Here is a 13111-nt window from a genome sequence, read left to right as displayed (position 1 = left end):
AGTTAAATCAGCATAATTCCTTAAGTGGAGCGGGGCCGGTGGTGTTAAGATGCCTGGTTTAGAAATGTATTTTTTAAAATCCTCTGTAATACTAGCACATAACCAAGTAAAAGGTATTCTGGGCCAGATTTTGCAGTTACTTGAGCTTCAGTGATGTGTAAAGCATTGTGTCGACTCAAGATCTTTTTCCTGTCTGCACAAGTGGTATTTTTACCACCTGTTCAGAGTTTTTCCCTGTGTGTGGAAATATCATTGCTCAATGAATTTATTGTTGCTGATGGGCCTGAATCATCTGCATAACTCTGCGAGGCAGGATGCCAAGGAGTAACCCATGGGGCCTCATCCTGTGGGATACAGAGGGCTCCTGATACCCAGCACAGGGTCGCATGGGGATGGGTCTTGAACCTCCTGTTGGCCAACACCTTAGGGTCCATTGGGAATCTCTTGCTGGAGATTCCTCCTCTTTCTGCTGGCTTTGGCAGCAGGGAGGCATTCATCACCATTCCTGAGTCTGGGATTCTGAGCAACAAACTTGGGCAGGATGGACAGAGAAGGAAAGAAAAGCCTCAATTGTGCTTGCCCAGGTCTGTGCACACATCTCAGTGTTTGGAGGAGGCACTGGGGGACACAGGAGTGTTTAGAGGTGGTGGTGAGGAGACTCCTGAAGATGCTCTGTTAAATCCCTGCCTTGAATAAGACTTTGCAAATATCTGGGCCTGCTTCTTCCACCCCAGCTGTTTTTCATGTTCTCCAAAACAGTATTTTTGACAAATATGCCATGTCCTTTTTGTTAAAAAGACATATTTCAGCTTTCATCTGACACATGGTTTGATGATTCTTCTTGCCTCTCTTCACATCTTTTCCATAACTGTTTTTAATTGTTCCTAGCAGAATGGGTGAATTCCCTTCTCAGCCCTTCCTTCATGAGCTCCCAGGGGCCTTTGTCACGAGTTTTTCTTCCTTTACCAGCTCTGTCCTTGCTTGCAGGGTATCCTCCTTACTGAGTATTGGCCACCATGGGAGTTGTTCCTGTATTGAGAGGGGTAATATTTAGCAGCAAATAAAATATTTGCTGGTGGAAAGCTACAGCATCTGCAATCCTTGGTCGTGTTTATGATAGCAATTCTAATATCTTTGCCATAATAACAGTAATTTAAACAGGTGTTGTTGTCTGGAGGGTGATTAGGGATTGTTGAATTTTGCATTTCCCCAATACTCATCACAAGCTGCCCCTGAGTCCCATTCTGCTGGTATTTATAGAGCTCTGGCTGAGCAGCTCCTTTGAAGTCAGGGGAGCAAAGGGATGTGGAGCCCAGCATGGCTCCCTAGCCTTGGGCCCTGATGCTGGAGGTGGTCACAGGGGTTTAGGGTTTTTTCCTTCTGCAGAGGTTCCTTCACAGCTGCTCTTCCTGACAGCCTGATTTATGCCCTTGGATTTATGGAGCTCAACAAATGATTATAGAAGAACTGTGTGTTTTATTACACAGGGACCAATTTTCCCAAGCCAGAGGGCAAATCCTCTCTTCTCTACCTGTGCTCTGGTTGTGCAGCTGCTCTTTGATTGTGCACATCCTCTTTGATAGTCTGAAAGCTTCAGATTAAGAGATTCAAGGGTCCAAAGGAGTCATTTATCTTCCTTTGGAGCCCAGGAGTGCAGTGGGTGTTGCTGTGGTTTGCCACAGGCTGTGACCTTGCTGGGGGATGCACCAGGGTATGGGGGGGAGCGGGGTCCTATCCAGCAGAGCACAAGGGGAAGCAAATTTTTCAAAATGGGAACTGGAGGAATTTTGTTTTAATTTGCATTTGCTGGGTGTTTGGTCTCAAAGATCATTACAGAATGGAAGCTGAGCACTTACCTCAGTCTCCATGAGCTACTTGAGTAATCCAGGACCCACATAAGCACTGCCAGAGGTAATGACATCTGTGAGTTAAAAGCTTTGCCGACTTCTCCTCTCTCCTAAGCATTCCCTAGAAAGTAGGCTTGCACTGATGTTGCTGAGTGTGAGATCCTACCCACAGGAACTTCACTGGTGCTGTCCAGCTAGCCAGAGGAGAGCTGACTGGGGTCTGGGATCCTGTCACTTGGCAATAAAGAAATACAGATTCCCAGGTTTGAACCAAGCCTATCAAGCCTGGACCATTGCCAGCACCACAAAGTTGCTGTTTCCATGGAGGCAGCTGTGAAAGTAGATTTTTTGCTTTTAAAGGAAAGCAGAGGATGGGACAAAGCACATGTACTCTAATGGGGTGAATGTTCTTTACCAGAAAGGGAACACCTGTAATGGCTCTTACATAAATGAGATGTTCCTGAGGCCATGGATGGAGATAGGGTGTTACTGATCTCCTGCTTCCATGAGAAAAGAGAGGGGGGTAAAGAGCTGAGCCCAAAGGAATTTTCTGTATTTGTGAAAGAAGCTGAAGGGTCTGTGTCTAATTAACTCAATTCTGAGTGGTCAGGGTGCTGGGAGAAATACAGAGAGCAGACCCGCAGCACCTGCCACAGTAATTGTGCTGCCTTCATTCACTTCACCTCATGGCTGATCAGATCCTCCTCCCTTTAAGAGCCCTTTAAGAGCTCTTGGGCTGCCTTTCCTCTTTGATACTGAATCAAGTCAAAGCTGTTCAACTGCTTCAACTCCTCCTCACCTAGCCTCTCCTCCCTTACTCAATTTTCTATTGCATCTGTCCCCTCTGGCTCACACTCTCCTCCACTAGGAGCCACTCATTGATTTTTCTGTGCTGCTCTTGTCTTCCCAGAGAAATCCAACATGATTCCTGTGTTTGGGCTTCCTGCCCTGCCCTCACCGCTCCTGCATTTCCCACTTCAGGCCCCTCTCCCTCCCACCCTGTTGGCCTGTTCTGGTTTCCCTGTAGGGATTGTCTATTCCTTGCATCCTTATAACAGGCACATGCACCAGGGCTTTTTCTTCAGTGCTGGGAGCACCCTTCCATGCAATGTCTTGGCAAGGAAATGGAAATTGATGCTTTTGCTGGTTGGGGGATGTCACAGCACGGTGGAGAAGAGCCTGGTGCTGGTAAAGCACTGGAAAAAAGCTCTACAGTGCTGGCTCTGGAAAGGGATAATTCTGCTTTTCCCGTTTTCTAATTCAGCAGGATGGGTAGTGGTTAACACACAGAAGGCCTTTCCACAAAGATGAGGCACACCACAGAGCGGATGGAGCACGGGGCGAGAAGGAAGGCGGCAGCGGGAAGCAGATGGGCAGCACAGTGTGGGGCTTGCCTGGCATTTCCTGCTTTGCTGTAGGAAGCTCAGAAAGGAGTACAGTAGGATCAAAGAAAGAGGGAAAAAGATTGAAACCCATCAAGATTCAGAAGAGCAGAAGAAACAAATATATTGACCTAAATGCCCAGTGGTGACTCAGAAGCTTTAGGGAAATATATGTAAATAGTGCCATTAACAGCTTGAGGGCTGGGGGGAAAAGGGGCTGGGGGCAGCTGCTGACTTCTGAAGGAAAACGCAAAATAATGGAAATTGTTCCTTTGAGGGCCCACTCTCTTCTGCCCTCTGTTCTTCCCCACAGAGACTCGTTCCAAATGAGACTTTTAAGTTAATATTTTAACTTCTACCAAAGCCAATTCAAGCACTGCTGCCTTCCTTGGAGGAGAGTGTTTCTTAAAGCTAATTCAGAGAATAATTCGGTCTGAATCATCTCCACGTGATGCATCCATATGATGCAGAATGATTGCAGTTTCTGCCTGTGTTTCTCCCAGCTGAAAGCAAGATGACCTGCAGGTTTTGTTTTGGTGCATCTATAGGAAAATTTTGCTTTGCTGGCCTACTGTAATTTTTTTCCTTATTCTAGATTTTTAAAAATAAACAGAAGGGATTAACTGGAGTGGAAGGCTTAATTGACCTCTTTCAAACAAATCTCCTTAGAGAAGCTTGAATTAAACCCCCACTTTCATTCCTGCAATTTAACTGACTGGTGATACCTCATCTGTAAAACAATGTACTCTGATTAAGCCTTAATGTCTTGGACTTTTGAAAGCTGATTTTATACAGATACAGAATATGTAACACTGGTCCTAAAACCTTAAATTAAGTTAATAATTTATTAATATTCTATTCTGGCTGTGTTTTTATGTTTGTATTTTCTCTTTACTCTGCCCTTGTAACCATAGTTTATATAAATCTCGTGCCTAATCCTTGGAATGCCCAAGTTTGCCTCTCTACTCCCTTGCTATGCATTTACTGATTTCAGTTCATGATTACATTAAGGAAAATCCTTTTTATCTGCTCCCATAAGGAGTTTTCTGTTGAGGACAGTTCTTAGGTCTTGTATTATTTTGCAGCAAACATTGCAGGTCAAAAAGGGAGAGTGGGATCGATTTGGTTTTGATAACCTGAGGTGATAGTGTCGGTAAGGATAGAGTTGGCAATGAAGATGGGTTTGAGATGATGTTTGGAAGGCTATTTTGCATAATTAGGAAAGGAAGGAGTGGTGTGGAAAGGACAGGCAGGAGCTGATGGATTAGTCCTTTGGGAGCCAGCCTTTGCTCAACACATGGAGCAGAAGCATGGCAAAACTCAGAGCCCAGGGAAAAAGGGTGATGTGGAAGATCTGCAGGGAGTCCTGGCTCTGCTTGGAAAGTGGAAATAGAGAAGGAAGCTACTACTGAGTTCCCTTCAAGCTTTTCAGATTGAAGTATGCCTTTAGCCAAGAGAAAAAAAAAAACCTTGCAGTTTCTCCTCCCAGTCCATAATTCCCTCGCTCTGATTATTACCAAGTGTGGAAGCATTTGCCTTTGCACATGTGATGGGTGCCAGCAGCACTGGAAAGCTGTCATTGGAGGGGGGGAAAAGAGAAAAAAGTCTTTTCTTATGTTTGCTGGAGCAGAGCTCAGTGGAGCATTTCAGATGCTCGTGTTCAGATCATTGCCCTTCTCCTTTGCTTTTTCCTCTGAATTAGAAAAGTACCTATTAATAAACTGGTAGGCGAGCAGTGATTTTGCATGTTAAACAGTGTGATTGCTTCATCCCAGTGGGATTGTGCTCTCTCAGAGTTGGACAGCTGAAAAATACATACATTGGTAATTAAATTAGACTTTATTTACAAATATTGTCTCAGAGGTTTTCCAAGTCGGAAACTTTGATTCCTTTTCCTTTTCTGATGAGCATAAGCCTTACTGGATTTAGACCAGATAATGTGAAACTCAGTCTTTTTCCAGCTTTACAAAATCATGGCTTAGAAAATATTGATGAAGGGGAACTTTGGTTTCCATTGGGAAATGGGAGATAGTGGCAGCAAAGGAAAGGGAGGGAAGCGACATCTCCTCTGGCCTCTGTTGCAAAGAAAGGGAGCAGGAATTGGATGTCCTTAAATAAAGTCAGCTGTGTCTCCCCTCCCCTGCTCTTGGATGTGCTGCCACCACAGGGGGTTATTTTTCCAATTCTTCCCATTTTCAGTAGAAGGAAACAGAAAAAAGTGGCAGTTTCTTGGGTCAGAGTTCTCCCCCTGAAGCCAACAACAGTTGCATCTGGACTCAGATGATGCTCCAGAAACCCCAAGACTGAGATGACACAGCTCTGCAGTGAGGAAAAGAGAGATGAGCTTAGAAGATTAATTTTGGGGAGGTACGAAATACACAGGTACCCAGGTGTGCTCTGGGTATGATTTGTGACCCAGGTGCTCAGGAGTGAGATTTGCCCTAACCAGGCTGAGAGTGACTTTTCGACAGACCTCCTAGAATTCTGGAATTTCTTGTGAGTTTTGAAACTCCTTGCTAGTAAGTCAAACCCTGTGAAAGAAGTGTCACACCACCCTAGTAAATATATGTGGGTTTTTTTCATTTCTCTGTAGATACCCAGCTGCACATTTGATACTCTAAAAAATTAATCCATATCCTGAATGAACTGATGATTCAAAATGGTACCATGGGTAGTTACAGGCTGCATGGTGGCTCTAGTGCAGATCCAGCTTTTCCAGCCTGAGCCCCTGCTAGTGAGAGAGGAGCTCACATGGACTTTGCATTGATTTATTCATATCACATCTCCTACGTGGGCGAGCTGAGCCTTCAGCTTTTGGCATCATGAGCATTGGTTACTTGCAAGGACACGCCACAAGTAAGAAACACGGGGGAACAAGATGATGTTATTTCCATTTAAAACATTCAGCCTCAGTGATACAAAGAGAAAGAATACTTATAATAACACAGCTAATTTCTGTCGGAGTACTAAAAGGGAGTTTTATTGGAAAAGGTATTATACAGCCCACTGTGCTTTGCATAATCATTTTAAAAGCAGTTCAGGACATCTTCCTGCCTTTATCTTGAAGAAGGTAGAAATAATTTAGAAAGCCAGGGTTGTCAGTATGGCTGAGCTCAAGTCTGGGCACAGTTGCACCAAGGTGGGTGCACAGGGTGCAGATGCAAGGAGTGCAAAGACTGAATTACAGGGGTAGATGTAAAAAGATGTTCTGGTCATCCACTTGTGGTGCCTCAAACAATTTGAGTCTCATGGCTTTCTTAAAGTCACCTTTCTGAAACCTTTCTAGCCTCGTGAAGCAAACAGTGAGTCATCTCAGATGCCCAGCTGGAGCACACACAATTTTCAGATAGGCTGAAACAGAAAATTCCAGGGTATTTATTGAATCTTATGTCCAAAACTTGGAAAAATTGAAATTTTGGGGGTTAACTATATCTTAAATAGCTTTTGAGTTATATGTGATTCCCTATTTAAGTACAAGAGGGAAACAGTGAGAATTAAATGAGAGATTTTCTAGGACAACATATTTCATTAGAATAGAAGCTATCTTTTTGTCTGGTAAGAAAATACTTCCTTTAGGATCCAGGCTCCTTCTGCACATTTAATTTCCCTCTCAGTCAGTGACTCTGCAGTCCCTTTTTTCCCAAAGTGCTGACTCTGGCCCTGCCACTTGACATAACCACACATGTTCCCTTAATGCATTTTTTTTGCAGTCACTTTCCTGGCTCATCTTTTGATTTCCCAGTTGCATCAGCAGCTTTGTTGGAATCACTCTGTAACGAAGTGGGGAATGAATGAATTAATGAATTTCCCTGGCTCTGGAAACAGCAGTGAATGCAGTCAGAGTCAGCATGCAGAGATGTCCTTTTCTGTTAATTATTATCTTCTAATTGATGGTGTATTTTTGATGCTGACCCTTTGAGAAGGGTCTGCAATCTCAGGTCTAAATATGTTAAATTTAAATCTAGATACATGTATTTAAATATAAACAGAAGGGTTAGAGTCTGATGGGTCACTGGCACCATTTTATCAGGCAGGATGGGAGCCTTGGGAATCCCTGAGCTGTTGGTTGCTGAGAGATGATGGCCAACTTCTTCACCTCTGCAGAGCCTCTGCATCTTGCCCACAGTGGGAAATAAGATTTATCAGAAAGTACTTGGAGAAAATCTTGCCTTCTCTCCCAGACTCCTTGTTATGATGGTGTTTTCCCAATGAGACAGGCTTGAGAGCTGCTGTAAAATCAGTCAGTGCAGACTGGGGAGGGATGATGCCATGTTGTTCCAGCAGAAGTGTTTCTTCTGGGTGAGAAGTGGCTTTTTAACGTAATTGTCTGGAAGTTTGGGAGCTGAATCAGCTCATACACACAGATACAGGGAAGCTTCTCATGGTGTTCCTGGAGCAAGATCCCTGGGAGTCATCTTAGCTGCTCACTTACCTGGCAAAGTATTTTCCTTGTGTTTTTTTTTTTTGTTTGTTTGTTTGTTTGTTTTGTTTTGTTTTTTGTTGTTGTTTTTTTTTTCTTTTCCCTGAGAGGCTGGAAGTGTCTTTTTGAACCATTTCAGATGAAACCTCTCATCCTGGAGAGGGTCTGGAGAGGCCCTTTCCCGAAACAGTGTATGGATGGGCCCAGAAAAATGCAGATTCATGTGTGTGCATCCTTCCTCAGATGGAAGGGATGGGAGCCACTTTCTGTAGCAGCACCATCTCTTGGAAGGTGGCAGTGGTGGCCATCTGAGATTCAGTAACCTCTCCAGTTGCTCCAAGCCTTCCTGCAGTCAAAAACCATTTCTGTTGTTGGTATTTAAAAGGTGGAAAGCAATAGGAACCTCACAGTAGCATTCATCTTGCTGAATTTGCACTGAGATAAAACTATGTGGGTTCTTTCATTCAGTTTACTGTAGTGTTTCTTTGCTTTTCTGTGTCTGGTCTGAAAACTTTCCTATAGGCTTCAGAGATAAGGCATAAAGAGCCTCTGTTACCTCCCAGTTAGAGAGAAGGTGAGACCCATCATTTCCAAACTCCTGTCTGGAGGTGGCAAAACACAAAGTCTGCATGGCTAGGTTGCTTAGCTCTGAAAAAAATCATCTGTTGGGGAATTCCTCAGATGCAATTATTGATCATTGGGGATTATCTAGAGGGAGGAGGACTGAGCGGACATCACTTTATAAACATTCCACGTTCTGTATAAAGAGCTTACGGTAAACTTTCTGAAGAAGGTAATAAACAGTAAGCTCTGGAAACCCTTCAAGGGATCAGTTCTCATTTTTAATGTGGAAACAGAGTACAGCCTGACAGCAACTCAATAGGTAATAGGATAAGAATTGACTTTCAGACTAGCTTACCAGCACAATGCAGAGTGAAAAAAAATGACAAGAAAATATGTAAGGAATAAAAATTTAAGGTCGACTCTACACATTTGATTAATTGTAAACTGTGGAAATATTTTCCCTTCAGTTACAGTGATGCAGAATAAAACCAGATAGAAAGGTAGGAAACCCGCAGTGATAACAACAGGCATGATTTTTATCTTGCAGGCACTTGCTGTAGGCACATTTATCTGTAGATCTGTTTGTTTGCATTTTAAAGGTATTTTTCTATACCAAATAAACTGATCTTGCACCATTTCTTCACGAACATAGGCTAGAGCCTGTGTTTCATCCTAAAGAAATTCTTAAGAGAGGCTTGCCATTAATAATGTATGAATAATGGAGCATCTGTTGCTGTTGATCACTCATTGGAAAGCAACCTTTTCTAACAAATGTTATGGTAATAGAGCAATTCCTCAGAGCCAGCACAGCATGTACTGTTTTAGAAGTAAAATAAGAAGTGCAGTGAATGTTTTTGTAGGAAAATGAAGTGTGTTGAATGTAAACATACCAGTGAGGAGTTGTGACAGGAGGTGACTCCAGAGCCCCTGTGTCATTACCTTGTTCGGTGGTATGTGGTGCTGTCACAGGCATGTGTCCCTCTCCTGTCCCATTTGTACGTGTGACTGTGACATCTCTGGGAGCTGTAAAATCATCTCTGCTGGGACAGGCACCCCCCTGGGGACCCTTCTTGATGCATTTTTGGTTCGTTCATGGATGCATCCAGCTCTGGATGCAACCAGCTCAAGGTCAATTGGTTTCCAGACCCAGAAAACATTTTGCCTCCTCTTTTTTTGAAGTAAAAGCTGTCTTCTAAAAATTATCAGAATACATCCACAGTAATTACAGGTACTTGTGAGAAACTGCAGTGCTGTGAGAAGTCTTTCCTGGGAACTGTGGAAAAGCCCTGCTGTAGCCTACCATGCTTTAGTCACTGCTGAAGTCACACTGAAAATGTTGCACTTCAAGTGCTGTGTTCAGTTAAGGAACCTCACTTCAAAAAAGGTCATTGTTGGGGAAGGATCTGGAAAACATGTCCTAGGAGGAGTGGCTGAGGGACCTGGCGTGTTTGGGAGGATGTTATTGCTCCTACAGCTACCCAGGAGGAGTTTGTAGTGAGGTGGGGTTGGTCTCTTCTGCCTTAGCTGAAAGGACATGAGGAAGTGGCCTTAAGTTTTACCTGGGGAGCTTCAGATTAGATACTTGAAAAGAAGTTTTCACTGAAAGAGTGGTCAGGCATTGGAATAAGTTGCCCAGGGAGGTGCCCAAATTGATTTGAAGGTCTCTTCCAGCTTTGATTCTGTGATTCTGTACATTTGTAATGCTGGCTTTGCAGCTATCATGAAGTGTTGGGGAGGAAACTCAGTTTCAGGAAGTTAAAACGAAAGCTTTACATGCAAACCCAAGACATTTTAATGTCTCTTTTGCTGTGCTATAAGTCAGTGCCAATCCATCTCTTTTGCTGAGGCTTTGCCAGCAGACTCCACTGTGGATGTGGCCCAAAATGCAAAGAAGGTACAATTTGGTGCCCAGTTGTAAGAACAGTCTTTCAGGTGTTTTTCAAGCACTTTGCTAAGTCTTTTGATAAATACAGAATTTCATGTCTTTGTAGTTCATATCCTACAGTTACCCCAACCTATAGGAATGTCCATATTTACTAATACTCAGAACTACAGTTTCACTGTCCTTGTTTGACAAACCTGCAGGTTTGTCTGATCTTTCAGCTCACTTAGTCTTCTCTACTGATATATCATCCCTTTAATTCTGAATAGTATTTCCTTTACTATTTTTTTCTAATTGGAAACATAGAAGTAGAGTGCATCCATCCTTTAATATAGAGCAGTATAGAACTGTCTGAAAATAGTGCTAGTATCAACTCAGAAAAAAACAATTTACAACTGAAGTTCCAGCAGTAACTTGAGACTCAGGGTGTCTCATTTAATGGGTGCCTTATTTAATCTCCTCTCCCTGTGGATGTCCAGCATTTCCTACAAAGTTAATACCATTAATTATCTCAAGCTGAGCACCCAGAGGACCATTTGCTTCTGTAAATCTGGAATCTTTTCACTTGCTAGGGATAGAAATTATTTCGATTACCTCCAGGGCTTTGGGAGGGTGAGGGGGGTTTCCTCTTTAATCTGCCCAGAGCTGTTGCAGACTAATTCCCTGCACGAATCTCTGTCTCCACATTGCTATTTATGTGTGCATGTGTATGAGATAATAGAGAGTGACTGACTACAATATATGCATTTAAGCTACTCAGCTGAAAATTACTGAGCATTAAAATCCACTGGGAATCACAAGACTTCTAAATTAGGAAAGCACATGTCAGTCAGTGTGTGGAAAGGAGTCCTCATACAAGAGTAGCTTTCAGTAAGAAAAATGAGTATTGTTCCCTGGAGTACATCAATCCTAGTTTGGCCACTCTGTACCAGCTTTTACGGTTTCTCTGGAAGCAAACACTGGTTTTTGCTATTATTTTTTTCCTGTCTTTTGTTCCGTTGTGCATTTCTATTAGATATGTCTTATGGACCAGCTATCAAGAGAGACACACTGCTGTGCTGTGCCAACTGAAGGCATTTTCAACCATAAACAAGGTATTGTGGGATTGAAAAGAATCGTGGACAATAACAAGTCCTGGACTCCATGTAATTGTTTACATGTATTTTTATTATATTGTGCAGTGACACAGAAACTCTCAGAAACTGGCTGATTTGACCTAAGGTTGAAATGAGCAAAATGCTGCGGGGTAAATGAGGGACTTTGGGAAAGAGTCATTTTTGTTGGTCTAGTCCATCAGCACCTATCTTTCCATGATTAAGACATGTATTTTAATAGCAGTTAAATGACTTAGAAGTCTGTCCCATCTCAAAAAAATAGCAGATACCTTGAAAATCCAAGTTGAATCGTATTGATCATCAAGCTTCTCATTCTAAAACTCACATGGGCAGGCACTGAAAATAATACTTCTGTACTTTCATTGAACTGAAATGCGGTCACAGGTGATTAATTTCTATCAGTACATTATTTGTGTGCAGAAGAGCTTAGCAGAATGGTAAAAGACTCACAATATGAGCTGACTTGGTTTATTCAGGATTTGTAGGTAATTTTTGTTGCTGCTAGAGGGTCAGTGTTTAAAATCATCATTAGTAGAGTATGTGAGAGCGTTTTCCAAGTGTCATTTTATTGTTCCCAGACTGAAATCCTCAAATAATAATTAGGAACAGAGGGATGAGCAGGGATCATGAGAAATGGGGTCCCTCATTAGACAGGTGAGTCAGCCTAGTATGTTGTCCATTCCCATGGCAAAACAAAAACCTTGTATCTAAGGAAGTAATGAGATCCCTCTAAGTAACAGCAGTAACTGAATAAATAAATACAAGACATGACCACAGAACTCACCTACCTCTGGTTTGAGGTGCTCCGTAGGCAGCTGTCCCCTGCTTCTTGGGTGTCTCCCGTTTATTTCCATCCTATCCATCCCAAATGATACTCTGGGAGTTAGGAGAGTATTTAGGAATATTGTATGTGGAAAGTCCAACAGCATTTCTCCTTTTGTCACAGTAGTGTGTCAGGCCTGACCTGAAACCAGTGTGGTTTTTAAGAGTCTTTCCGTGAACTTTATTGTCTTCTCATTCAGTTCACTTTGCTTTTCCGGGCATAGCTTTTGGTTTTATCACCTGAAAAATAGGGTAGTGCTCTCTGTATTTTCAGTTAAAAATAGAGATAAATTCTTCTTAAAAATGTAGGCCTGAAGTCAGGGACATGCTTCTTTTGTTTGCAAAAGAAGCTCATGCTCTGATTGCAGCCAGCAGCAGACAGTCCCTACCAAGAAGCTCAGAACCATCCTTAAACAGAAAGGAAACACACAAAACTATTGCTGTTACTGTTTCTTACTAAAGAAAAAAACAAACCAAACCATTTTCCTCATTTTTAATAGTTTTATTAAATATAGTAAGGATATTAAATATATCTGAGGTGTATATATACACAGATATGTGTTGGTCTCCTACCAGGAGCAGGAACTTGCACCGGTGTGAGCTGAAGGAGAACCAACATCATTTTTACCTCTCACTCACAGAGGATCTCTCAGCGATTTGTGCTGCCATCAGTCCATCCCAGACATTTGCTTTCTTCTGGAGATTGAGTTTCAGCCCAGCTCACATTTGTCTGGAGCCCTGGCTCTGCAGGCTGCCTTGGCACGTTAATTTAATTTGTGCTTCTCAATTCATACTCTCTCATTTACGATCAAATATCGGGAAAGGTTACAATTAATCAGAGCGGGGGAACAGAAGCCGCCAAAGCTAATGATTTATTGCTGCATTTAGGTTGCTCTGGAGGGGAATAATTGAGGTCCTTGTGTTACAGAAAACTATTATTAGTAAGTAAAAATTATCAAAAGAAAGCGACCTGTGCCTATCCCCCCATTTTAAAATCTGTATCTGTCAGTTTTCTTAAAAATGAAGCATTTTATTAACATGCCTGCCTGTAACTGGGTTTTTTGGCCGTGTGGCTGACT

This window comes from Cinclus cinclus, chromosome 3 (genome assembly GCF_963662255.1).
Source record: "Cinclus cinclus chromosome 3, bCinCin1.1, whole genome shotgun sequence".
NCBI classification, from domain to species: Eukaryota; Metazoa; Chordata; class Aves; order Passeriformes; family Cinclidae; genus Cinclus; species Cinclus cinclus.
Note: the sequence above shows the minus strand (reverse complement) of the source record.